The sequence below is a fragment of the Neolamprologus multifasciatus genome, chromosome 2, assembly GCF_963576455.1.
Source record: "Neolamprologus multifasciatus chromosome 2, fNeoMul1.2, whole genome shotgun sequence".
Lineage (NCBI taxonomy): Eukaryota > Metazoa > Chordata > Actinopteri > Cichliformes > Cichlidae > Neolamprologus > Neolamprologus multifasciatus.
In genome coordinates this window covers 2243738-2271243 of record NC_140440.1, presented here as the reverse complement: position 1 = coordinate 2271243, position 27506 = coordinate 2243738, and the positions used below count along the sequence as shown (strand labels likewise).

The window sequence follows — 27506 nt, the reverse complement described above, 5'->3', positions numbered from 1 at the left end:
TGGTCTCTTGTGCTCTGAGGGCCTCTGGATGTCTGGAGTCTTGATCTCCTCCATACCTGCTTCATGCCCTGGAGGACGGGGCTGTGGCCCCCCACACCCTCTAGCAGATCATTACATGAAGGAGCCTTTTAAAAACAAACGCATCCATGCTCACAGGTGTACACACGGGTGCTCACACACACAAACTACACCCTTTTTGGCTCCTACCTCAAAGCACACTGTGCGCTGTCGATCTTTTGTGCTGCACAATAATGTTTAATATTTAGTATTTACTGTTATATTCCCATATATCATCATGATGTTTATTGTATTGCTCTCGTTTTCTTCTGCTTGTTTTCTTTTTTTCTTTCTCAACAGGTGATCCAGGTGATTGATATATGTATTTTTTTTGTCTGCTTATTTAGTTGGTTTTTGGGATTTTTTGCCCTTTATCCCCGTCCCTCTTCTCCGCTGTTTTTTTTCCCCCTCTTCCTTTCTCCCTTTTCTTTTCCTCATTCAAGTCTGTCCTGTATCTAGCAAGTGAAAATAAAAAAATAAATAAAATAAAATAAACAATAAAAGGTGAATCAAATATTACGGCAAGGCTGTGATGGTCAATTTGGTAAAGTAAATCCGTTGGGCATCTTTCCTCGCCTTTAGACAATAATTCTGATGGCAAAAGAACCAAACGGGACAGGCAAAACAAAAAAAAAAAAAATGAAATGAATGGATTACACGGCGGTATTTTCCTGATTCATATTGTCACGGGTCAGGACTGTTTAGGTTTTGTTTGACAGCTATGTACTGCTGTTCAAGGAGGCAGCGTTACGGTTGCCATGGTTACAGGGTGTCGCTCTCTTCGCAACTGTGTGTTTCCTGGGTGAGAGAGCACCTTTTTGTTGTTGTTATTGTGCTAAGCTAATAGGCAGAATGCTACAGGCATAGCCCTAAAGAATGTAGCCTCATGGGCAGTGTAGTCCGTGCTGCAGGGAGAATGGACTGCCATACTCGTTATGTGTCTGTGAGCGCGAGGAGGGAGAAAAAGGAAAAGTATGAGTTGTCATCGAGCAGAAACAGGAGCTGGAAGCATGTAAATATAATAATAACCACTGCAGCCAAAAAGAGAGCCTGATGAGCCCAGTTGTAAGTACGCTATTAAGACTCGACTGTACACTGTGTTCATGTTTCCCTCTGAAACAATAAGTTCCGTTGGAGCAGCCTTTCATCGCCTCTCTCTGTCTCTCGCTAGCAAACTTGACCCAGACAACAAAGTAAAGCTAGTTTTCGGCTACGAGCCGCAGACCTTCAGTAATAGTAATAAATCACATTCATGTAGTTGTAAACAGCATGATAATAGTAATAGTAATCCAACGTATTCAGAATACGTTACTCTCATTGAGTAACGTAACGGAATACGTTACAAAAATACATTTTGGGGCATGTATTCTGTAATCTGTAGTGGTATACATTTTAAAAGTAACCTTCCCAACACTGTATATATATATGTATATGTACATGTGTATAATTACACACAGACTAACTAGACAAATGCTGCCTTAACTGATCTCAAAGCAGTGAAAGATGAGCCATTGACCAGAAAGTTTATCTACAATGCTCATGTGCAAAAAAACAAAGCCGAAGGCCTGCTGGCTTCATTGTTAGAATGCAGAATGCAGACATGACCATTAAAATGAAAGAAACTATACAATTGAATGACTGCAGTCACAAGATGGAATTTACAACAGCTATTTACAGGATGGATACAAACAGTGTTGTGTTCCATTAAGGTGCTCATTGCTACCACTGGGTACTGGTCATATTTCAAACTTAAAAAATTAATTTAGCCAGTTATCAGCCCAGGTACCTCTTATTTGTAGCATTGTTAAGTAAAATTTACAAGCTAAGCTAATTTAGTTACTCTGTTTATTTCAAGCAGCTCATATCCTAACACTAAACTAAATGACTAACAGTAAATGTATTCCATCGTTTTTTAATGTCTTTTTAATGATTTAATATCAAGCACAGCAGACCTGGCTTTGACAAGCTCATTCTTGAAACAATACCTCATTAGACTTGACTGCTACACATCTCTCTTGGGCTGTCTCATTTTCAGGCTTTATTTACGCACAAACATGTCTTGTATCAGCCTGATTGTGCTTGGTTCTTTTATCCATTCTACTTACCAGTTTGTCAGCTTAATTTTTTTTCTGTAGCCTCAATTCTTTCCTTTTTTCCACCTTCCTAATTCTGTCTGTATTTTTATTATTTTTCTCATCTCCTGTCTGCTCTGTTTCCATTGCCTGCAGCGGTACAGAGAATAACAGCAGTGGTAGAAAAGGTGAATGATAAAAAAGGGAATTACACATTTCATACCTTTATATTTTCTCCAGATGCTTTTCCATATGTGACAGTTATGTGGGAGGTTACATCTTAATTGATAGACCTACTACATCTCATTCCTTCAATCAGAATTACAGTTGCTATTCTAAATGAAACATGAAAGCACATAAGAGGAAAGTTGAAGGACATTCCTTGAGGACTGGAGTGTGGAATAGTAAATATGTATGCATGCATACAGGCTGTACCCCGCCTCTCACCCTATGACAGCTGGGATAGGCTCCAGCGCCCCCCGCGACCCTGAAAACGATAAATGGAAGCGAATGGATGGAAGTGTCAGTTTTTCCCTCAGTATTGCTATTGTACAGCAGTTCTCAAGTTAGCTTGGTGAAAGTTACCAATGAAAATTATTTTTCATTCATTCTAAAAAAATGTTTCCTAATGTATGGATGCAGCCATTTGTTTTCGTAAAGGAGTGGACATGGTTGTTGACAATACTCAGGTAGGCTGTAGAATTTAAACTATGCTTGTGTAGTCTGGGGAATATTTCCTGGATACACTTTCATCCTGTGTTGCAGCAGAAATTAACAGATCATCATACCATTAAACATTTTTCCAGTCTTCTACTGTTCAATTTTGGTGAGCCTGTGGGGAATTCTAGCCTCTAGTTTCATGTTCTTAGTGTTCAGGAGTATGACTTCATGTGGCTTCTGCTGCTGTAGCCCATCTGCTTGGATGTGTTGTGCATTCAGAAACCAAGAACCATGTCACGTTCCCTGTCACTTACCTCTCTTTTCCATTCAGAATTTTGTTATGAACGTCAGCAGGTCGCCTTGACCATATCTATATGTCTAAGTGTACCGAGTTGCTGACATGGAACTGGCTGAATGGATATTTGTGTTAAGGAGCGGTTGAATAGGTGTACCTATAGCAAATTGCCAGTGAGGCTGTGTGTCTATTACTTGATTACTGGTATAATTTATTCATTCACTCCATAAGTATAGCATAATCATTAAAATCATTTTTTCCTGTAATTTTCAATAGCAGCAGAAAAAACATGTTTTTGCATGCTCTGTCTTTCCTCTTTCTCTGTGTTTTTCTAATATTTCATAAGGACCAAACCTCTAGACTTCCACTTTCATTGGGAACATTCATGAGATTAACTGGGACCCTATTGGTCTGTAACCCTGCAATGTTGGAAACTGTAACACGGGAGCCTGTGGGGACTCACTGTGTCCCTTTTGGAGCCATCCTAAAAGTGGCACCTAGAGGAAATGCATTTTTTGTCACCTCATTTTTCAGCTCTGAATGTTGTATCTGTGGGAAACTACCTTCTGCCTTTTGTTTGCTAACATCAGCTTAAATTCTAAGCTAGTCAATGTGCTACCTGCCTAACATAGCACCTTGCTAATTTAAGTTTAATTTTCAATAATTTGCTAGCAACATTAGCATGGAAGCAGTCAGTTGTCATTGTGCAGGTTATGTTTGTTCAGTCTGTGTTTTTCTGTGTCAGCTATATGCTGATATTAGGAAATAGTGAAGTCCTTTGGGGAAAGTTTGATTGTGTTTCTTATTTTTCATACCATGTGGGAGCTTATGAAAACTTAGCTATGCTAAAAGATCTTTTGTTAAAAGGGCTGGCGTAATAAGCATATGCTTCAGCCAATACCTTTTGATTAGCCTTGATTAACGTGCGCAGCGCGGTCAGAAAGGCAAAACGGAGCTACGGGGAAAAACTAGAGTCACAGCTACGACAGTGCGACTCTAGAAGCCTGTGGAGAGGACTGCGGACTATAACGGACTATAAACGACCAGCTTCTTCAATGATGAATGCCGATGCTTCACTGGCTGATGAGCTGAACACGTTTTATGCTCGCTTCGACGCCGCAGCAATTAAAACAACAAACGGCTGCGCGCGCTCGGAGTGCACCAGTGAAGAAAACGCATTCATCATCACAGAGCATGCCGTGAGGAACACCTTCAGGAGGGTGAACACCAGGAAGGCAGCAGGACCAGATGCAATCCCTGGCCGGGTCCTGAGAGCCTGCGCTGACCAGCTAACACCGGTGTTCACGGAGATCTTCAACCTCTCCCTGGCCCAAGCTGTGGTTCCCACGTGCTTCAAACAGTCCATTATAGTTCCTGTTCCAAAGAAACAACAGCCCGCTTGCCACAATGACTACCGTCCAGTAGCACTGACTTCAATTGTGATGAAGTGTTTTGAAAGACTGATGAGAGATCACATCACTTCTTCACTGTACTCACTGTACACTTATGACTGTGTAGCCACATCAGACACCACCTCCATTGTCAAGTTTGCTGACGACACTGTTGTAGTAGGCCTGATCTCCGACAACATCGAGACGGCCTACCTGGAGGAGATTAGGAACCTGGAGACCTGGTGCCAGGAGAATAACCTCCTCCTAAACATCAGCAAGACTAAGGAGCTGATCGTGGACTTCACCACAAAGCAGGCGAGGAATTACAAACCCCTCATCATCAGTGGCACGCCAGTGGAGAGAGTGGGCAGTTTCCGATACCTGGGTGTCCACATCACTCAGGACCTGTCATGGTCCTGCCACATCAACACCCAGGTTAAGAAAGCCCGTCAGTGTCTCTTCTTCCTCAGAAGACTTAGAGACTTCCATCTGCCACTGAAGGTGCTCAAGAACTTCTACTGCTGCACCATCGAGAGAGTCCTGACGGCAAACATCTGCACCTGGTTTGGGAACTGCACCAAGCAGGACAGACGAGATCTGCAAAGAGTGGTGCGCTCAGCTGAACGCATCATTCAATCAGAGCTCCCTGACCTGCTGTCCATCTACACCAAGCGGTGCAAGTCCAAAGCTAAGAAGATTATGATGGACCTCTCCCATCCCAACAATGGACTCTTCTCACTGTTGAGGTCTGGGAAGCGCTTCCGCTCCCTTAAGGCCAAAACAGAGAGAATGAGGAGGAGCTTCTTCCCCCAGGCTATTCGGGCCCTGAACCAGGTGTAGGACTGTACTCTCCCACACACATCACTATAAGACTGGACTCTCACACACATCACATCACCACACGCACCACCACACTCTTCCTATAATCCTATAATTTATAATCTTGATAATCTCTTTCTGCTATTTGCACTTTTTTTATTTTTATTTTTACTGTAAATTCCTAAGTTAATTTGTAAATTTTGTAGTAAATTGTAAATACTGTAAAACTTTTTTCTGTCATTTAATGGTCGGGCATTGTACAGCTACAAGCATTTCACCCCCATGTCATACTGTGTATGGTTGTGTGTGTGTGACAAATAAAATTTGAATTTGAATTTAATTTGCCTTGTCTCCTGCTTTCTTGCTTTGTGGTAATCTTTATCCCGTATTCACTGAGACATTTGAATGCTAATCAATAAATCATCAATAAATGAAAAAAAAAGTTTCTTATTTTTCATACCATGTGGGAGCTGATGAAAAATATTTAGCCAGGCACTCATGAACAAGTATGAATATTATATTCTTTACTGACACCCCTAAAGAACAGAACTTGCTTTTTCACAGAGATTCTGTGATCTCTGTGCTGTTACAGGCATTCAAACTGCTAATGTATTTGAATGCAGAGTTCATAAGAGTTGTACAATAAGCTGTCTTACCAGAATTCAGGACTGTGATTTGAACATTAATGGCACATCAAAGGTCAGATTTCTGTATGACTCGCATGAACTCTGACTAATGGTGTTTTTTTATAATCTTCCGATATTTACTGTAGCGGTTTTTCTTCTGGTTGCCAGATTGTCTTTGCATTCTTAAGCCTTGGTTACAGTTCCTGTTACACGTCTTTGAAATCTGCTTGAAGTCCGTTGTCTGGTTTAATAGCGTAGTTGATTGATTGCAATATAAATTGTCAGCTGATGACTGAGAATTTGAGAACATGTTCTGTGTGATGATGTACTGGGTTATGAGTGTTGGAATGGTTACTCAAAAAAAAAGGTATAACATACTATTCTTTAATTTAACATTACTTCAATTAGTTTCCAGGTAGCATAAATAAGTAGATTACATTACATTACTGATGTTTTACTACATCACCTGTGTAATCGCTAGTTCATATCTTTACACTAAACTTTTCATTTTCCCATTCTTTTAGTAGTCTTTTAAAGTATTACCACGAAGCTGATACCAAAGCACTTCAAGGAAAAGTGATGCTGCTGTAGTTAGAAATATTTGTTTATCTCTGCTTATGTTACCTGTTAAACATCAATCCTTCTATGCTTAGTTGGGTCTGCATGCTCTTGAACATCAGTTTGAGTCTGGAAGCATCTCTCACTATTAGTTTTGTGTTAGCATTAAAGCTCATGTATAAGTGTTTAGCATATGACTTTTGTAGAGGTCTGTAGGGGTTTTTATGTTGTGTTTGCATTGATGAAATGCTGTTTCTGCTGTTTCGCTCTTTACATGACATTTTCATCCCCCTGTGCAATGAATTAAAAGTAAATGTCACTCCTCAAAAGTTGTTGATCGCTCTCACATTTTTGTCTTTTTTACATCAAATGAGGTTAAGTGATGGTTGCATAAGAGCCAGGCTGGATAATGTTTTTTTCTGTTCAAGCATCACGCATATAATTGAAGAACTAGTACAAGTAAAGCAATAATCATATTATATTTATTCTTCAAAAATTAAGTCATTTAAAAACATGCATTTGCACTGGCACTGAGCAGTACTGTTGCTGTGCAGTAACGCAGAGCAGTATAGCACAGCCTTACATCTGACACTAGATGAGTCTGGCTTGTCACGTATGGATGCTTATGAGTCAGCCGTTTCTCATTGAAACAAAGTATTTAAAGTTCCCATAGGAAAAATGAACTGTGGAAAAAATGTAATGTGGCTTTATGCCCATTAAAAGATGTGTGTTTTATCATGTCAGCAGCTATTGCACCAGAGGGAAGCAGAAGACATATGGAAATCTTGTGCACCCAGGTGCAAAACCTATAAGCTACAAGGTAAGTGTGATAACTGTGTGACAGACACACATGCAGTGGCTTATGTTTGCTGCACTCAGTAATTTACCATACATACGTGAATTTAGTTAGACAAGGTTCATTTAAAGGTTTGTGCCCTCAAATGTTTACCTGCTATAATTAATGACTAAAACAACAGGACCTCCAACTTCAAATAAAAAATACAGAGGAATTCAAATTACAAGAGAAAAAAAGAGATTATCTGTCTAACTTTAAAGAGCTTTAATTAATTGCGACTTATCAAGACTTTTCCATCAGTGTTGTGTTGTTTACTGTGTGTTATCACAATTAATTACTTGAATGATAGAGACCATTAATCTCTAATAAGGAAATTAAAAGCACCACTAGCACTGCATCCTGCATCAGGCAGTGCATAGACACTAAATCAGTTTGCAAAAGTAATGCGCAAGCAGTTTTAAAACCCACACCCTCAGTAATTGTGAAGTCAGAAGGCTTAGGGATTCTCAGTTTTTATTTGGCGTTATACTGATGGGCTTTACAATCCTGTCTTGACTTAACTCAGTCTCATCAATCAGTACTGTTTAAAGGCAGCACTTGGCTATAGAAAAGAAAATTTAAGGCAATCAAAACAGAGCCGTGGTTAGACTACTTGCTGAGGGCACACCGTGTATACACTCACTACAGTAACAATAATACACGATGCATTGATCAAAGTCAGGTGGATATTGTGGGAGAATAGACAAATGCATCACATCTGCAAATACTAACACATCACATTTGTCAAATACAAACTTGTTTACATTTTTGCAGTTTCTTTTTTGATTTATTTTGATGATCCACCAGCTGACTGAGGCTTTTCTATATAGAGTTTAAAAGATTTATCTAAAATTAAAAACTTGAATAGTTTGCACTTCAATTACTGCCAGGTGTTGTGTTCTTTAATATAAATCCCTGAGATGTGTGTGAAGTCTAGTTGGTATCACACACTGAAAAAAATATGTTGTTGGATTTACTTAATTCAATGGTGGACATTTGTTGCACACAGATGTTTTGCTTTGGCAGCAACTTAAACAATTGAGTTAAATTAACACAATTTATTCATGTTCAATAAACCTGTGCAATTTGTGTTGATAAAATGTGACTTAAACATGTTTTGATGAAGTAATTTGAGCTCTTGGAATATTTTAATCCTTCACAATTTTTTCACTTTATTCCAACACCATTCAATAACTTTTACCCAATACTACTTGGTCACTTAAATACTACATGTTATCTTCAAATTACATTTTGCTATTATATTCTAGTATCAAATACACAATTTTCAAATGGAGGCCTTATAACAGATTGTATTGTTCTCTTCCAAGATGGTTGCTGGCATCCACCAGTAACCTTTAAAAACAAAATGTCTAATTTCACTGCATTGACAGTAGGTAAAGAATTAAACTGACATTACTCCTCCACTGAATCTATATAAATCAACAGTTAAATAATGTCAGTTCTTCCGTGTTTCTTTTGAAAAATGTTACAGGACAATACAAAACATTCTATTTAAGGCCTCTGACGTCAAGATTCAGTTAAACAACAATTATAACTAAACAATTTGAGGTAATGTTAGTTTCCATTAACATTAAATTAGGTTACTGAATTGGCAAACACCTTCCTATTAACATTACCCATTTTACCCCAATAACTAAAGAAATTAGCACTTGCAGGTCAAAAACTTTATTCAAGAGACTGAAAAATAACATTGATACAGTGACTGTCAAAAATTACAGCACTGATCATACTGTGACATCCTGGTTAAAAACAGCACACTTAGAAATATTCAACGTTCTTTACTTCAACTGAAAATACCATTTCACACGACCCATATGGGATATTTAGACTGTATAACTGTTCACGCTACATCTCTGCACTAGTAAAAGAAAGAAAAAATACAAAGAGAAATTTAAAAATGCTGCCAAACAGACAAACAGAGAACTTGTACAGAGCAAAAGGAAAAACAAACAACAACAAAAAAAACGGCTCATCCTCATGGCAGTTGCAGAGTATATAAAAATGAACCCTGCGATCTGTTCCTGGAATTGAGCTTCAAAAATGCAGCAGAACAAGTGTGAGATTTAAATGTCCTCTCACCTAGAGCTGATCACCTTGCATGCATAACAGTGAGCTTTCCTTGCAGGAGCAGTTTTGTCTTAGTTGTGAGCTTTTCTTGAGAGCTGAGTTGCATCCAACTCCATTACCACCCTTTGAATCACCTCAAAAGTGTAGCAGAGCTGTGATGGGTAACTCATATTGAAGGAATAAAAAAGGTCCAAACAGCATGGCTACTGCAAAGGTCACGTTATCCAGATCTTGAAGAACTACTATACCCTCGATGATGATGCCAACATCAGAAAAGTCATTGCCTGGCGTATCCTCTGGAGACAGATGTTCATTGTGGTTTTCTCAATCTGTGCAGTGGCCTCAGTCAAGTCCTGGTTAAACACTAGAGATGGCACGATACCACTTTTTTATGTCCGATACCGATACCGATATCATAAATTTGGATATCTGCCGATACCGATATGAATCCGATATAGTGTGTTTTTTAATCAGTAAAACTGTTTTTTTAATATCTTGCTGCTTTTTGTATAAGTTCATACTCAAGTTAAAAAACAACAACAACACTAAAGCTATTCTGTTATACCTGTATGTAAAAAAAACACACTGCACCCAAAATATTTCATAGATCAGCAACACTGATCAATCTAATAAAGTTAAACCTACCCCATCCTCCCTATTCTGGTATTTTAAAGAGTACTTAGCAGAAATATTAAGCAACCTAACTAATAGGGTTGCAAACTCCCAGCAAAAGAAAATAGGGAACCACCCTCTTCCTCATGATGCTTAATCGATGTAATCAACTTTAATTTGATGCAGGGTGAATAAAATTCACAGAAATAAATAATTTTTCAAGAATAATTAAATAGATTCAACATCTTTCTTCAACAGAATTGCAGACTGCACAGATGGTACTTTCCCAAAGGAAAAAGTACTACTACTAAAAAGTACTAGGGTATATTAGACTTAACAGTTACTATATACAGTAATGGACTTCTATACATTTTACATCAGATTAAAACTTTGGGTGTAAGATTCAGATAATTATTAAATAATTAAAAGCTAGATATTTTAAATGAGAATAAGAAAGAAAAGTATGTCTTTGTGCCCCCTTTTCCCTGTTCATGCCCTATCGGCCCCCCTGGCTAAACTTTGCTAGATCCGCCCCTGCACAGTTACCAGCCGTCAGCTGCATAGAAAAAGATCCTGGTCTAGAAAGTAATATTAAATAAATTCTAACAACAGCTTATCAAGCTTAAACGTGCTGCTGTTGTTCAGCCGCTGGTTTCCTCTTTCTGGTGAGAAATGGGCCAAAAACAAAGAAGAGAGACGGACTCGCGACAGAAAAGCCGAACAGCTGATCATTAAGCAGTTTCACGATTGAAGTAGCAGCAGGAGAGAGAGAGAGAGAAGAGGCAGTTGCTCTATATATCGGTTGTTAAGCTTAACGCGGGAATGCTTTACAAACATTCAGAGATGAACTTACACACTTGCTTTACTTCTCTCTGAGATAACTTCCTCGGAGATGAAATGTTTGCTAGCAGGCTACAAATACGCACAGCCGCTCTATCACGTGACCACACTGCTCCGGCTCGCCACGTCGCCAAGTTTTGTGAGGTGCTTTTTTGATATTTAATGGATCGGATTACATTTTTTATTTCTCTCCGATATCCGATCCAGTAATTTAGGTCAGTATCGGACCGATACCGATACGTAATATCGGATCGGTCCATCTCTATTAAACACAAAACATTTTTTTAAGATTCCTTTTTAAACTCATCTCTTTTGAATCTACCAGTTCTAATGTCAGAGTAATTTAAACCAATGAAAGCAACATAGTAAATAGCTATAGCCAAAGAGTGGCCTGCCATGCTGCCATTCATGGTCTAACAGAGTTTCTAAGAGAGAGTGAAAAACATAATAATTTCAAATGCTTTACATTAGTTTTTGTTAGAAAGACACCGGCCCATCAGAAATCCAGGTTATGTGACTCAGAAGATGTTAGAATTTAGACTTTCAGCCCCACAATTTGGTTAGCTGTTGGTCAGTTGGTCTTTTTTTTTTTTTCAAACAAAAGCTAATGTAAATATTGGTGGGATTTTCCTTTGTTCACTAGAATGACAAATTTAAAGTTTTTTCACACTGATATGACCCCTAATACAGGGGTGGGGGTGGGGCCTCAAGGGCCGGCGGCCGAGTTCACTACCAGGCCTCATGTGAACTTCAAATTATTAAAGAGAACTACTGGTCCTAACCAGTCCAATGAGGATCAAGTGGATAACTAAATGCATTTTTAAATGTTGCAAAGCCACAATCTACTCATAAAACACTTACCATGAACTCCTGCACCAAGATGTTGCAATTGTCTTTCACACAGATGCGGAGCACTTTGATGAGGGACTCCCTTTGAGCATTAATGTCATCCTAAAGTATTATAACAAAGAAAACAGAGATTTGTGAACTTTTCAGTAGCACAGAAGAAAATGATCCCAGACAAAAACTCTTGACTTTTTAAACCAGTCAACATGCAAAACCAGCATCTACAAAGCAATATCAAAAATTCGTGTTTGACATCAACTTTATGGATATACAGTGGGGCAAAAAAGTATTTAGTCAGCCACCGATTGTGCAAGTTCCCCCACTTAAAATGATGACAGAGGTCAGTAATTTGCACAAGAGGTACACTTCAACTGTGAGAGACAGAATGTGAAAAAAAAAATCCATGAATTCACATGGTAGGATTTGTAAAGAATTTATTCATAAATCAGGGTGGAAAATAAGTATTTGGTCAATAACAAAAATACAACTCAATACTTTGTAACATAACCTTTGTTGGCAATAACAGAGGTCAAACGTTTACTATAGGTCTTTACCAGGTTTGCACACACAGTAGCTGGTATTTTGGCCCATTCCTCCATGCAGATCTTCTCAAGAGCAGTGATGTTTTGGGGCTGTCGCCGAGCAACACGGACTTTCAACTCCCGCCACAGATTTTCTATGGGGTTGAGGTCTGGAGACTGGCTAGGCCACTCTAGGACTTTCAAATGCTTCTTACGGAGCCACTCCTCTGTTGCCCGGGCGGTGTGTTTTGGATCATTGTCATGTTGGAAGACCCAGCCTCGTTTCATCTTCAAAGTTCTCACTGATGGAAGGAGGTTTTGGCTCAAAATCTCACGATACTTGGCCCCATTCATTCTGTCCTTAACACAGATCAGTCGTCCTGTCCCCTTGGCAGAAAAACAGCCCCATAGCATGATGTTTCCACCCCCATGCTTCACAGTAGGTATGGTGTTCTTGGGATGCAACTCCGTATTCTTCTTCCTCCAAACACGACGAGTTGAGTTTATACCAAAAAGTTCTACTTTGGTTTCATCTGACCACATGACATTCTCCCAATCCTCTGCTGTATCATCCATGTGCTCTCTGGCAAACTTCAGACGGGCCTGGACATGCACTGGCTTCAGCAGCGGAACACGTCTGGCACTGCGGGATTTGATTCCCTGCCGTTGTAGTGTGTTACTGATGGTGACCTTTGTTACTTTGGTCCCAGCTCTCTGCAGGTCATTCACCAGGTCCCCCCGTGTGGTTCTGGGATCTTTGCTCACCGTTCTCATGATCATTTTGACCCCACGGGATGAGATCTTGCGTGGAGCCCCAGATCGAGGGAGATTATCAGTGGTCTTGTATGTCATCCATTTTCTGATGATTGCTCCCACAGTTGATTTTTTCACACCAAGCTGCTTGCCTATTGTAGATTCACTCTTCCCAGTCTGGTGCAGGTCTACAATTCTTTTCCTGGTGTCCTTCGAAAGCTCTTTGGTCTTGGCCATGGCGGAGTTTGGAGTCTGACTGGTTGAGGCTGTGGACAGGTGTCTTTTATACAGATGATGAGGTCAAACAGGTGCCATTCATACAGGTAACGAGTGGGGGACAGAAAAGCTTCTTACAGAAGACGTTACAGGTCTGTGAGAGCCAGGGATTTTCCTTGTTTGAGGTGACCAAATACTTATTTTCCACCCTGATTTATGAATAAATTCTTTACAAATCCTACCATGTGAATTCATGGATTTTTTTTTCACATTCTGTCTCTCACAGTTGAAGTGTACCTCTGGTGCAAATTACTGACTTCTGTCATCATTTTAAGTGGGGGAACTTGCACAATCGGTGGCTGACTAAATACTTTTTTGCCCCACTGTATAGTTTCCAGAACATATATTTTTAAAAAAGGATAAATATTTCTCAGTGGGCAAGTAAATGCATGATGAAAATTATGGCATCCTTTCAGTGGAATCAGTACTCACAGGTAATAGTTGACTGTTTCAATGGATGCAGCATAAAATTCTTTTACTGACCTAATGCAATACATATACACTTTGTAGTTAAAGAATTTTAAAGTTCTTACTGTCATCATGGCAGCTACATCCTTTAGCTTTGTGCCCTGTTCCCCCGATCACTTTGCAAACACTTTCAGCAGACTGTCAGAGAGAAACTCAGCTCCGTCAGAAACCTTGACTGTAAAGGCATGTTTGGGATGCACTGGAATGCTGCATTTTATCTGAAATGACATAAAATTATTTTTGAAATAACAGCAGGCACTGTGCTTGGTTAATCAGTAATGTTTTGTTGAATAAAAACTGTGTTTCCAGATCTTATGGGATTAAAAAAATCCAAAGATGTTTGTTTCTGATTTGCAACCCAACAACCCACAAGTTACAACCTCATTATAGTTCAAGTGTGCATTAATGTGAGTCCAGTAATCACCTTTCTGACAATACATACAGGTATAAGTTAAACCTATGGCAGATTTTGGATTTCTCAGTTGTATTAATAGGGTGGCTATTTGAGTATGCATGCACCTAATAATTATACAAAACCTATTATAATTAAGTTACAGAAACCTTAAGCGAAAATAGAATATACTTTCTTACCATAACACCTTGAACCCACAATCCATCAGCTGACTCCTGGTGAAATGCAGAATAGAGGTCATCTCTCAATGTGCAGCAAAAAAAAAAAACAGAAACAAAAGGACAGCAGGTGAGGGCAGGAGGGGTAGGGATGTAAGCTAGCATAATGCCGCTAATGATATTAGCTAAAGCTGTTCAATGTCCAAAATCTCACTAACACCACGGTGCAGTAAATACACAATGTAACTGAAGAGTCAGTTGGCAAATCTATTCACACAGAAAACCAAATTATGTTATGAGTGCCTCATAATTAGGTTTAATGTGATATAACGGCTCTTGTGCCAAAGACAAATTCAAATGAAAAAGCGCCAATTCTTTGACAACAGATAAAACAGCAAATAAGCTAACGGGTCTTTTTTAGCATGTTACATGGCGACACTCTAGACGTTTAACTACATTTGGCTGAAATATGGTAAATATTAATTCAAAAAATCAAGACATACCAAAAACGTAGAGTTGGCTGCTCGACTTGACTGAGATGGATGTCTTTTTTGAAAGCCCGCGAGATGAAATCACGCGTGGTTTCGCGAGATTTAATGTTGCTATCTTATTGACTTACTTCACCTGAACATGATATGAACAATTTAATACACCCTTTCTGCATATCATGTAGTTTTTACACTATATGGTTACATTTATCTTTAAAACATGAGGCAATTGTGTTAAATACATGCAAGATGCTTACATAAATCCAAGAGATGGCCAGTGCCTTTTTTTCAGTGCATATTGGATTGCACAAGACCTAGCGGGAGGACACTACCCAGGTTGCACATGCATGTAAGTGGTTTACAGTGCAGTACTTTGTACTGGATTCAAATCATATTGTATACATCATGTAGTGCCTGTGCACATTGAGCAATAACAATTACCAGGTTATGGAAGTTTCACTGGGGTAAGGGTTTGGGTTTGGTAAATTCGCACAGCTTCATCCAGACATGTTTTGAGCACTCCAAAAGCATTAAAAAGCAACAACAAAAAACAGTAATGCTACCATTTACAAAAGTTTAGAAAAAATGACCTTTTTAGCATGTGACTGAAACAGAACTCAGCCCTAAAAACTCCTGTTTAAAGGAGTTCCTTCCCACTGTCATCAAGTACTTACTCTTGGGGGCAATCTGATTGTTGGGGTCGTATCTGCATTATTGTAGGGTCTAACAAACCTTGATACAACTGCTGTTGTGATTTGACATTGTATAAGTTGACTGAATTTAACTGAAATGAAAAAAGCAAAAAACTAAATTATAAAAAAGAAGCCATTAAGTCCAAATTTGTATAATTGCATTTAAGTTCTTTGACTTTTCCAACCCTGGACTACTGCACAACTGATCAATCATAGCACTTCCAGACTGGTCAGTTTAAGAACAAGATGATATTTTGCTTAGGTTCATGATCCAGCTGCTGACTTCAGTGATTTTGATGAAAACTGGGAATCCTGCAATGATCAAGCACGTTTTGGTTACAGTTTCCAAGCCTGATGGTAAAATGTTCATTGTCCAACAAGCCTCACACTATCTTTGCTCACCAAGGTCATTTTGACCATATAAAGTATGGTACAAATGGATAGAATAGGACTTCAACAGTTACAGTGTTAAAGTGTTTTCACTTATTTCGTTATATGTAGTCAGAATGAACTCCATGTTCTCAATTTGCTACAGGGAGTCAAAAATAGTGATCCCCTGTCAAGGAATTTGCTCATCTTTCTCTGACTGTAGCTGCCTCTTTCTCTTTGGCCTAAAATAACTGTTTTTCTCAACCCATCCTCCCTCCTGTCTCTAATTAAAGATTGCTCATTTAGGCTCAGCTAGCATGCTTTTACACAAACATGTGCATGCACACACACATACAGCAGGGCTTCTTTATCTCATGCCTTATTTAGTTTCTGCATTCAGTAAGCAAAACCCAACAAGCCCAGCATGTCATAGATTCACTTATAATAAAATGAATGGGGGAAAAAAAGTCCTGCACATTCAAGAGCAGATAACTCCAAACACAGTCATGTACACCTAAAACATACACCTCCACACTTCATTACCTGCACTCATGCAGTTTTATCTGACATTTCAGTTTGTAATCTATCTTAAAAAATTAATTTCTCTTTGACAGGTTGTAATTAATCTGCAGCTGCTATGACGAAGTCAAAAAACAGCAGGACATGATGAAATAAAACACTAATGTAAAAAGAGAAAGCATTTGGAAAGGAACAGTTTAAACCTTAATTTAATCAGGAAGTGAATCTCTTTTGCAAAGGTGTACCGGCTCAAGATGATTAGCTGGGCCTTCTTGATGTTTTCAAACCAAATGTGACAAGCAATGGCTGGATCTATGAAGCTGGACTATTCACAATCACAAGTAGTTAGTAGACGAGCATACCCCAGATAACCCACACCGCCCCTTAACACATTTAGGAAAGTTCCTGTTAAAGTTTCAACACTGGCTCCCATAATTTTCCTGACAATAGAAATGCGTCTGGGCTCTATTGGGTTACGAGCATGATCATGAAGTGGATCAGCCCAGAACTATACAGGAGGAACTTGTTAATGTTCAGAAGGAAGTAGGAAACAGTCTCCAAAAACACTACACCATGATGGATTGGAATCTTGCAGTACCTGCAAGATCGCCCTGGTCATGTCTTAAGTTTGCCAGTGAACAGTAAATGATTCGGATAAAGCTTGGGACAAAATGCTGTGGTCAGATAGAACCAAACTTGAGCTCTTTGGGTCACATTCAGTATTTTCTTCCTTCAAACATGAGTTGATGCCAAAGGACACATTTCCTACTGTGAAGCACAGACATGGAAAGACACTGAGGCTGTGTTTCTCCTAAGGGTACAGCATGACTTCACCAAATTGAGGGGCTAATGGAATGGCCCATGTACCATAACCTCCTTCCCTCACACAAAGCACTGAAGATGGGTTGTTGATAGGTGACCCAAAACATATTGCCAAGGCAACAACGAAGGGCTAAATAAGAAAGATTAAGTTCAGGGAGTCGCCTAGACAGTCTCCAGACATCAATCCTATAGAAATTCTGTGGGGGGAGCTGAAGATTTTAGCTGCCAAGTGGCAGCCAAGAAACCTGAAAGATTTAGAGTTTCTGTAAAGAGGAATGGGTCAAACACTCTGAGATGTGGTCACCAGCTGACCAACTACAAGAAGGGTCTTACCGGAGGGCTTGCGAACAAGCGTTTCTCCGCCAAGTGCTAAGTCATGTTTTCCTTGGGCATCTGATATTTATTCCACTCAATGAAAATCCATTTGTAACTTTTATCTACTGTAGTTTTCTAGACTTTTGGTTTTTATTCTGTCTCCCTCCATTAAAATGGAACTAACCCCCACAAATTAGATGCTGTTAATTTCATTTTAAGTCAGCAAACCTGTCATTTAGCCTTATTCCAACATTAATTAAATGAGTTACTTACCTCAAAATTTGACACAATACCCAATAATGACAAAACAAAATAGTTGATGACATCATAGGAAGTTGTGAAACTGAATTTAATCCATTTTGAAATGAAGTTAAAACATGATGTGGCAGCACGAGGTGAGAATAAAGTAAATACTCTTCACAGTTTAAAAGACAACGCCACTCTGGGAATTTCACCCAGAGAATACTGGAAGTAACACTAATCACCAAGAAGGCAGTTAGGTTTGTTATACTCAGTACAGAGACAAGGTTCAATGATAAAACAAGTTGACAATTTATTAATAATTATTTAAAACACCATATAAAAGCACAGTCATAAATATCCATGTACAAATATGCTTAAAAGGTATTCAGATTAAAAATTTTAATATATTACAACAAAACTAATGTAGCACTGGGGGATAACCCAACTGCAGGACCACACTGGTGATCTGCAGCTAGAAAAAGGGCCTCCCACCAGTGGCGTAACAAAAATCCAAACTACAAATCAAAACAGAAAAACAATCTACAATCTGGATAAAACTTTAAAATCTGGAGAAAACGGAATCGCCGTATTGCTCCAACTTGCCGTCTGCCCGACTATAAGGTAATCATCCGGTCAGTCAATATGTACGCCAGCTGACTCCCATAACCGGCATGCTTATGGCCGCTGTCCACGCCGACATCCACTTTAAAAAGCTGGCAGCAGCAGGAAAAGAAATCTCGCAACGGGAACAAACGGTAAAAGCCAAGCAAAGCAGCAGCACTTCAGTTAGCATAGCGTAAAACTAAGGCCCACTCTTCCTGCAAAGCATAATAAGTAATTACTATAAAAGTATAATAAAAGGCAAAGATTGTAACAAAATTGAATTACGTACCGAGTAACCCGCGTCATGAAACATGAACAGAGTGGCTCATAGGAGGGTTCTACAGCTATGACCAGCCGCGATGGAGGCTTCAGAATGATCTCTGCAACACCAAAAGGAAGTCAGGTGACCGAAAAGGAGATCACAGGTAAGCGATCCAGGAATGCTCAAATGGCCACTATTTATACTAGCGCCCCCTAATGCGCCAGGCTGAAAGTGGGTTGAACCAAGGAATAACATTCATCCTGCCACAATGAAAAAATGTGGAACAAGTGAAGTGCCCAAATGCACTTGGACAGCAGTCTTTTCACAACCACAAGTAGTATGGTCCCTTGCTGGCCTTTAAAAGATGGCAAGTTTTAAGCACTGCTGCATTGATTTTCCAGTTCAGACCCTGAAGGTGTGTCTATCTTTTATACTTTTTTATACTAGACAAAAAATATATTTGGTGAAATGCTATGAGAACAAACATTTTAAAACCTAAATCAAGTATGCCTTGGTTCAAACTCAGGATCTGCAGAAATATCAGTTGAGAGCAGTAGGTTAAGAATGTTTAATTTAGAATATTTTTGTATCACCCTAATAAGTGAATGGTGACTACTTAAAAATAGAAAACAAATTGTTTAAGGATATTCGATTTGCTACGTCAATTTAACGTGTTTAATTTTTTTTAGCTGTAATATCTTTTGTTTTACAATGCATAAAATAGAGGAAGAAAATCCTAACTTTTGATGGGTACTGTTGATGGAATATAAAACAGCACGTTTTTTTTCTCACACTTATATTGATGATCAAAATACCCATTATAGATTTGAACAGAGTATTACTGTAAATGGAACATAGTCGGGTGTAACAGTATCAAAGTCCACAAAATTATTAGGTAATTTCCTCCATGTGCATTTAGAGATATGCAGACAGAGAAAATTAAAAATCTGACAGCAGTGAAGGCTTAAATGTAAAAAATGTACCAAGGGACACTTCCCTCCATGACACAGATGGATAATCCAATGTGGAGAAGCAGGATTACATCTTAGGCTGCTTTGCATACTGCAACACATGATGACTCAGGGAACTTTGAAAGAAACGTTAAAGTGAGTCTCGTGCTAGCAATTTGTCACAGATGACTGAGTAGATGGGTTAATTTTAATTAATATTTTAATGGGAAATTTACCTTTTGTATGCTTTGACTTCCAAGATTGATGAGTTCCGCAATCTAATTGTTCAGCTAAAGTGGAGGTGGGAAATTTTAAATAAATGTTAGACTCCTGCCTGCATTTTCTCATAGTTTGTCTATGAGAAAAATATGTTTTTTACAGCTCATAGCTGTCAATAGTGAGCCTGCATGTTCCACTAAATGTGGTTCCCATTAGAAAAATATCATTGACAGGTATTTTATCCCTGTGGCTTTGTTATGCTGAAACTTTGGATGCACTCCTCCACTTAGACGGAAGGGTTGGCAAATCACTACAAAGTTGTTCTGAGTAACCTTTATCCTAGCATGAAATATTTCTATCCTGACTACAGTGGTCTGTTACTAGATGTGTCCCATTCCATATAGCTTAATGAACACATGTTGAAGATCCCTCTTCACCACCATCATCAAAACACCATTGATGGAATATTTTTTGAAATAAAGGTCAATCCCTCTAGTCAACCTGTTCTACATCTAACTACAGGTTAGTACTGACAAGCAACAGTACTAACAAGCAAATGTTATAAAAGATGGTTGCAGATGGGTGGAATTTCCTATTTGTTTAAAACAGCAAGGGTTTTATTTTAACCCACACTAAAACTTCCCCCTCCACCTAACCACATAGTCTTACTGCCAAGAACTTAGTGCTTTAAAAATGGCATAATTTCATATATAAACCAAACAAGAAAGCAACAGAGAACCTAAAGTTAAAGATAAGAAAAGTAAACTCAAAGCATTAAAAAACAACAAAAAAAACCCCTCAAACAGTCCCTCACAGGAAACCAATGCCTGCCTTTTGGTATGAAATTGTATGCTTGCGCTATCAACAACTTAATGTGCCAGTTAATGTGGACTTTTATAAGGTTTTCTGCATGTTTTGTTTGTACTCACATGGAAAATTGACTCTAAAGCAGAATCCCTTTGATTCATAAAGTGAGGAAAATTATTTACCACTTCTGTTAAAATATGATGAGAAGAGGCTCTTGACCAAGCGTCAGTAAGCTGGGGGTAAGAAGGTGTCATTTCAGTAGAGTTCTAGGACCTTATTACTACCAAAGCACAATGAAGTTGTTTCTAGTGGTGTAGTGGACTGTGGTGGCTCTACACTATATTGACATTTGAATTTGTCCCAGTTTCTCATCTCTGCCTTTGCAGAATGTGCTCAATGAACCTTCTTTCTGAAAATGCAGCATTTGAGAACATTATTGGAACCTGGACTTTCTATTGGACACTCTTTAACATCTCATTTCCTCCAGCTTTTTGAAAGGCAACCAGGGAGAGAGACGGACGGCATCATTTGCGTTGTGAGAACACAGGCAACAGAGCAAGAGTTTGTCTGAGAGCAGACAAACCAATTTTCCTCCAGCAAATGACAGTTACAAAGTACCTAATAAAGCACACAGGATGTCTGCAGCTGTGACAACTGTATCAAGTCATTTATTTACCCACTTTAAGACACTTTACAATCTGACGCATGCACTTCAGATTTATATCGGGCCCTGCTGATTTCTGTCGCACCTCTTTTTTGACAGATTACTCTTCTTTTATTCGAAGTCATGGTGACGCAGGTAGTTTGTGTACATGTGCTCATTTGTGTGTGTGTCTGTTGGAAGAAAATTAAGTCCGACTAGCAATAGCAAGTCATCTGTCACGGATGATGGAGTAAACGGGATAGTCTTAATGAATATTTTAATTGAAGCATTGCCTTTTTGAACTTTTGGCTTCTGACTTTTCTCCCAGCTGTCTCCAATGGTTTCAGCATCATTTCTAATTAATAGGCCAGTCATTTGCGATCCTGACAAATAGTCTGTTATGTACACACGCACACAAGCAGACATGCAAGAATAAGTGGGTGCACGCATATGAACTTATGCATATGTAGTGTGCGCTCCTGAACACATGGCTTATGTATGCACACATATCCTCATTTGAGTATCACTGCCTGAACTCTATTCATTCTTCATATTATGTGATGACAGTAAGTAACATCACGGTATGTCTCTTACTAAGTCAAGCTCTTTTTCATACTTTCAGCTCAAATCTATGCATAGTTGCAAGGATACATGCACAAGCATACATCTCATTAGATTTTTAAATGACGCTACCATACCATACAACATGGACAACTGCAATTGCTGGTATTGGTATTGCAATTTTGGTCTCTGTTTCAGAACTGTTACACCATTACAGCTAACAGTGCAGAACTAAGGAATGCAGAGCGGGTTCAGTATATCCTGCTGGTAATATGCAAGATTATTATCTGACAAATGGGATCTGCCAGACTGAGAGCTAAAATTATATTAAACTACTAAGCCACTCAGTATTACACTGGTAGTGAGGTAAGATGTGAGAAAAGAAAATGTGTAAATGAGCTCTTGGCCCCACCTTTAGTATCCAAATATAAGCTGCCATACTGACTGTAGAACTGAGAGACACTGCACGCTCATACCATAGCATGCAGTGATGCTGAAATATCAATTGTAAAAACATACCCTACACTATGAAACCAAATACACCCAAACAAGCCTTTTTTAAGTATTTTTTTGAGAATTGACTTTAGACTTTAGATTAGGAAAGGATGTTACTGTGGTTAAAGACACAGACTTCTATACAACCAGACTTGTGAGTGAAACCAGAAGATTTAACACATGATAACACTGGCTTGACTTTTCAGGCCCAGAAGACATGCCCATGTTTTGTATAAACTCTTTGGCCTGGTTTCATGTACATATACAGGATCATACTTTATATTGAATTGTACGTACCTCAGAGATAACAGTGCCGCATGACTGGATATTTCGATGAATAAAGAGGTTTGGTGAGTGTATATGACAGTAATTATTATTTACAGATTCTCTCTAATGAATCCTTCAACAAATATAATATTCAAATGTTATCTTTAGCTGACACATGGGGCTGTCTGAGCGCACACCAACAGTTTTTTTTTCTTCATTGTGTCAGCAGTTGCTCACGTCATCAACTGACACAAGTTGCTTTAAAACCTACAAAGAAAGTGACACCAAATTAACCATCTTTTTTTTTCTACTTTATGTCTTTCCATCCTCTCTACAAAGTTTGACTGGCACAACAACACATACACACAGTACCTTCTGTTATCTCTGAGGCACCGGCTGTATTTCCATATTTGGACCGGTGAATAATAATATGACTGGGGGCCTTGAGGAGTAGAATGGGCTTATTATTGTGTCAATGCTCCTGAGTCTATACTGACAGGGTTATGGCAGCACACACACACACACACACACACACACACACACACACACACACACACACACACACACACACACACACACACACAGAGTTCTCCATGCTCCATGTTTTTATCCTCTGGCTAATGCACAAATCAATGTCAGTGAGATTCAGTGTTTATATAATTATTTTTATATTATTTACTCATAAAAGGTGCAACTGATCCATAGTGTAGTGATTTAGTGCATTTGCGTTAATAGGAAAAGCTTGATGCAGCAGGGGACACAAATCCTCTTTGGTGTTGTGTCAGGCAGGGCAGTCCTTTAAAACTCAGCCAAATCAAACATGTAGTGCTACCTTCTGTGACGAGGGAGGATCAGAAAGCTTTTCATTACCAAAAGCCACAAAAACTATAACCATCAAACAAAGTTAATTTCAGTTTGTGTGTTTGTTCTGTGTTTGTTTCATTTTCTGCAAGTGCACACTTTGTGAACAAAATCCCTGAGTCTACACGATCCCTGAAATCTTAGCAAGAAAAAACAAAATGGAATGCTTATTTCATGTACCGTATGGTTTTGTGACAGTGTATATATTATTTTCTGCATCCTTAGTCTTACTCTTTTGTTTTTCGCCCAACCAAACATGATGAACCAAATTTGCTTCTTGCTAACAAGAGGACGCAATCCTATTTTCTAGCATGCACACATGACTAAGTTCCATGTGTACGTCCACATCTAGCACGTGATCCAGATCTATGTGCTGTACAGAACAGTACATATTACAGTGCACATTATTAGGCAAGTATAATTCCAGCAGTGAGTCCAAGAGTGTTTTTCCTTTTTAATTATTACATCGTTTAAGTTGCTTTCAGCATTCCTTTTGACACAAAGTACTGGCAAATATGTCATTTCTTGAAGTAGTTGTTAATTTTCAACAAACCATAAAAAAGTATTTAAGGATAATTTTTTTACAATTATTTTCAATTAGTTTTATAAATGATTTTGATCATTTCATTATATCATTTCATGTCATACAATTACAATAATGGGCATTAAAAATAACCCAATGGCATAACAAACAACACATAAACTAACGCATCTAAATATTTAAACTACTACAGAGGAGGACTGTTATGAAAAGTTAAAGATAAATTTTGCATAACGTCTGGTAATAGTTGCGTTCAGTGTTAGCTAACACAGTACCTAACACAGTAATGCAACATGTGGCTATACAAAATTTAGTAATTACAATACAGTTACTATTATGTTATTACTTGCATTACAAAGGTTCTTCAGTAATCTGTGAGCAGGACAGATAAAAAGGTAGAAAAATCAAACCAACTTTTTTTGTTTTGTTTTTTTTCTTCTTGCACATTTTTGCTACAATCAGCTAAACAACCCAGAGTGATTTTAAAGCTGAGTGCATTCTGACCCAAGCCTTGTTTCAAAAACTACTATCTCCAACTATCTTATGGAGTTTGTGATAGTCTGTGTTGTGCTGGAAATGAGTTGTTAGTTGTTGGATATTTCTCATTAGTGGATACCATATCTATGCTGGCCAACAACAGTGAACTGTTGAAAAGAGAGAGACAGTGAAGCAGCAAACAAGTTTTATCGGTGAAGTTACATTACAAACAAGTCACACATTAACAGTAAAAAGCATTTGATACATGGAAAAAATGTATGTTTAACAATGCTGAGTTGGTCATTTGTCTTTGGATTAATACAGTTTATATCTTTGGATCAGTGTTTTGCTCTTTTTTTGGTGCTTCCGTCTCTATCCCCCTCACCCCAAACCAGTCTGGTGGATGGCTGGTTTCTTCCTGCCAAAAGGACGTTTTTCCTTCCCATTGTTTCTAAGTGCTTGTTCTTAGGGGTTCTTCTTATTGTTGGGGTTTTCTCTGTAACTTTTCTGTACATCATAAAGCACCTTGAGATGACATGTGGTGATTTTTCACAAAATAAATAAAATTGAATTAAATTGAACTTTGACCTACTATGATATTTACCACTATGATATTTAACTTTGATATTAAATTAGTAACTGCAAAAATCTGGCTTATTATTTTCAAGTTATGCCTTTGTCCCAGTAAGCACACTACTAATGAAATTATTACTTCCTTATAATGCTTTGTTGTGTTCATTTTTTTTTTTACCGGGTTATTCTATGGTTACATTTTTATTATTTCTGTATTAGCAAAATTTTATCTGGTAATACATCATTTTAGATTCCAGGCATATAGAAATGTATGTATGGCCCCTTTTTCATACAGGTAGTTGTTCATTCTGAGGTTTCAGAGCTATTTGTGAATACTAAAACTTACCAGACTGGGCAAACTAATTTGCAGTGTAGCAAATCTGTCTTCTGCTTTGTATCATATTAAGGTGTGCTTATCCTGCCTATTAACTCTATTTTAATTCATAATGACATGGCAATTTCTGAAGTCTGAAGAACCTTTCACTTGAGTTTTGCAAAGATCAAGAAAGAGGTTAAGAGAGTATTTTTCAAATCATTGAAAAACACTGAAAGTGTCACTGCAGAAAAAAACAAAAAACAAAACAAAGATGGGCTACAGCAGAAGAAGGCGAAGAAGGCACACCAACTACCATCCCAGCCTGCTAAGAACAGGAAACTGGAACCCCTTTGCATGGGCTCAGCAAAACTGAAGAATAGAACATTGGAAAAACATTGCCTGGTCAGATGAGTCTTAATTTCTGCTGTAACAATTAGATGGCAGGGTCAGAATTTGGTATGCTAAAGCCAATTGTTGCTGATTATGTTAATTAATTTATGACCACAATGTACCCATCTTCTGATAGCTGCTTCCAGCAGGATAAAAAAAGAAAAAAAATATCCAAAGGTCAGAACATCTCAAACTCATTTCTTGATTGTTACAATGAGTTCGCTATATTCAAATGGCCACCATATCTTAATTTGATCCAGCAGCACTGGGATTTGGTAGAACAGGAGATTTGCCCCATGAATGTGCAGCTAACAAATTTGCAGTAACTGTATGATGCTATGATGTTAATATGGCACAACATATATTTCATTTCCTAACAAGCTCTTAGTACAAGATCCATAGAGATCTATCACACCAGGCAAGACCCCAGGTGCAGGCTGTGTAAAGATGTCCCTGCGACAATCCAGCACATAACAGCAAAGGGAAAGATGCTAGCAGGCAGGGCATACATAACCAAGTGGCTGGCATAGTATACAGAAACATCTCTGCCGAGTATAGCCTGGAAGTCCCGAGGTCAAAGTGGGAGACGCCCCTAGGGTGGTCGAGAATGACTGGGCTAAGATCATGTGGGACTGCCAGATACAGACAGACAAAATGGTGATTGATAACCAACTGGACATAGTAGTTGTAGACAAGCAGAAGAAGACAGCTGTGGTGATAGACGTAGCGATACCAAATGACATTAACATCAGGAGGAAGAAACACGAGAAGCTGGAGAAGTACCAAGGGCTCAGAGAAGAGCTCGAGAAGATGTGAAGGTAACAGTACCCAGGGGTAATTGGAGCGCTTGGTGCAGTGACCAAGCTAGACGAGTGTCTCCAGCAGATCAACATCTGCCATCTCTGTTCAGAAGAGTGCAGTCCTAGGAACAACAAAGATACTGTGCAGGACCCTCAAGCTCCCAGGCCTCTGGTAGAGGACCCGAGCTTGAAGGATAAAGACCGCCTGCAGGGGTGAGAGGGGAATTAAAAAATAATAATTCTGGATGCCAATACATCATAGGCATCCAGTTTATAAGCATGAATCAATATGAATTCATCAGTTGCTTAACAAAGATAAACGTTTCCATTCCTCCACTGTGCAAGATTAAAGGAAGGTGATGCAAAATGATGATGGTATGATATTTGATAGCCAGCACATCACAAAGGAACAAATGAAATCACTAACTCTCGTACTCGTAATCTCTGGGCCAATCGGTGCACCCACTAATGCTTTCTCTCTCTCTTCAGTGCGCCTGTGAGCACCACACCACCAGTCGCCCCTTATGTAATGTACCTCAGGCCGCTATGCTAAGAATTCCCTATCAAGTATTATATTGTGTATGAAGCCATGCCAAGTGTTTAGGTTTTGTTTTGCCTTATCAGTGCAATCCTGAGTTATTGTAAATGAAACTTCTTTTTAGTTAAACTGTTCTGCCTCCGGACTTCAATCCTGCACTTGAGTCCAGTTCTGGTACAGACCTCTCGCCTTCTTTGACAGAATGAATGTGCATTTATCTTTCAAATCCCTGCAGTCACTCTGTTTTATAACTCAAACAAAAAAGTTTATCTGCACATGGTGAATTAAGCATCACGTTATTAATCGTTGATTTTATTTTTATTTAAGTTTATGTTTATCACATCAGTCATCTACATATACCCTGACTGACAGCAGGTAAATCCCCACTTGATTATTATTATTTTTTTGATAAACCCTGGAACCCTGGAAGGAAAACGATTTTCGCACATTTATATTGTGTCATTATGA

At 38.6% G+C, this 27506-nt stretch overlaps 2 long non-coding RNA genes across 2 annotated transcripts in view; both read right to left on the bottom strand.

Annotated features, from left to right (window-relative positions):
* LOC146523816 (uncharacterized) overlaps positions 1-21717 on the bottom strand; it is a 98743-nt gene extending 77026 nt beyond the window's left edge. The window contains exons 1-2 of the long non-coding RNA XR_014877289.1: positions 18628-21717; positions 17870-18553 (exon numbers count right to left, since the gene is read on the bottom strand). This is a non-coding gene — a long non-coding RNA (uncharacterized LOC146523816). The remainder of the gene's footprint in view (positions 1-17869; positions 18554-18627) is intronic.
* Positions 8984-14856, bottom strand: LOC146523817 (uncharacterized). Its single transcript, XR_014877288.1, has 4 exons — positions 14309-14856; positions 13783-13935; positions 11715-11804; positions 8984-9754 (listed from the first exon to the last, which is right to left on the bottom strand). It is a non-coding gene; the product is annotated as an uncharacterized LOC146523817 (long non-coding RNA).
* Positions 21718-27506: the final 5789 nt, after the last annotated feature.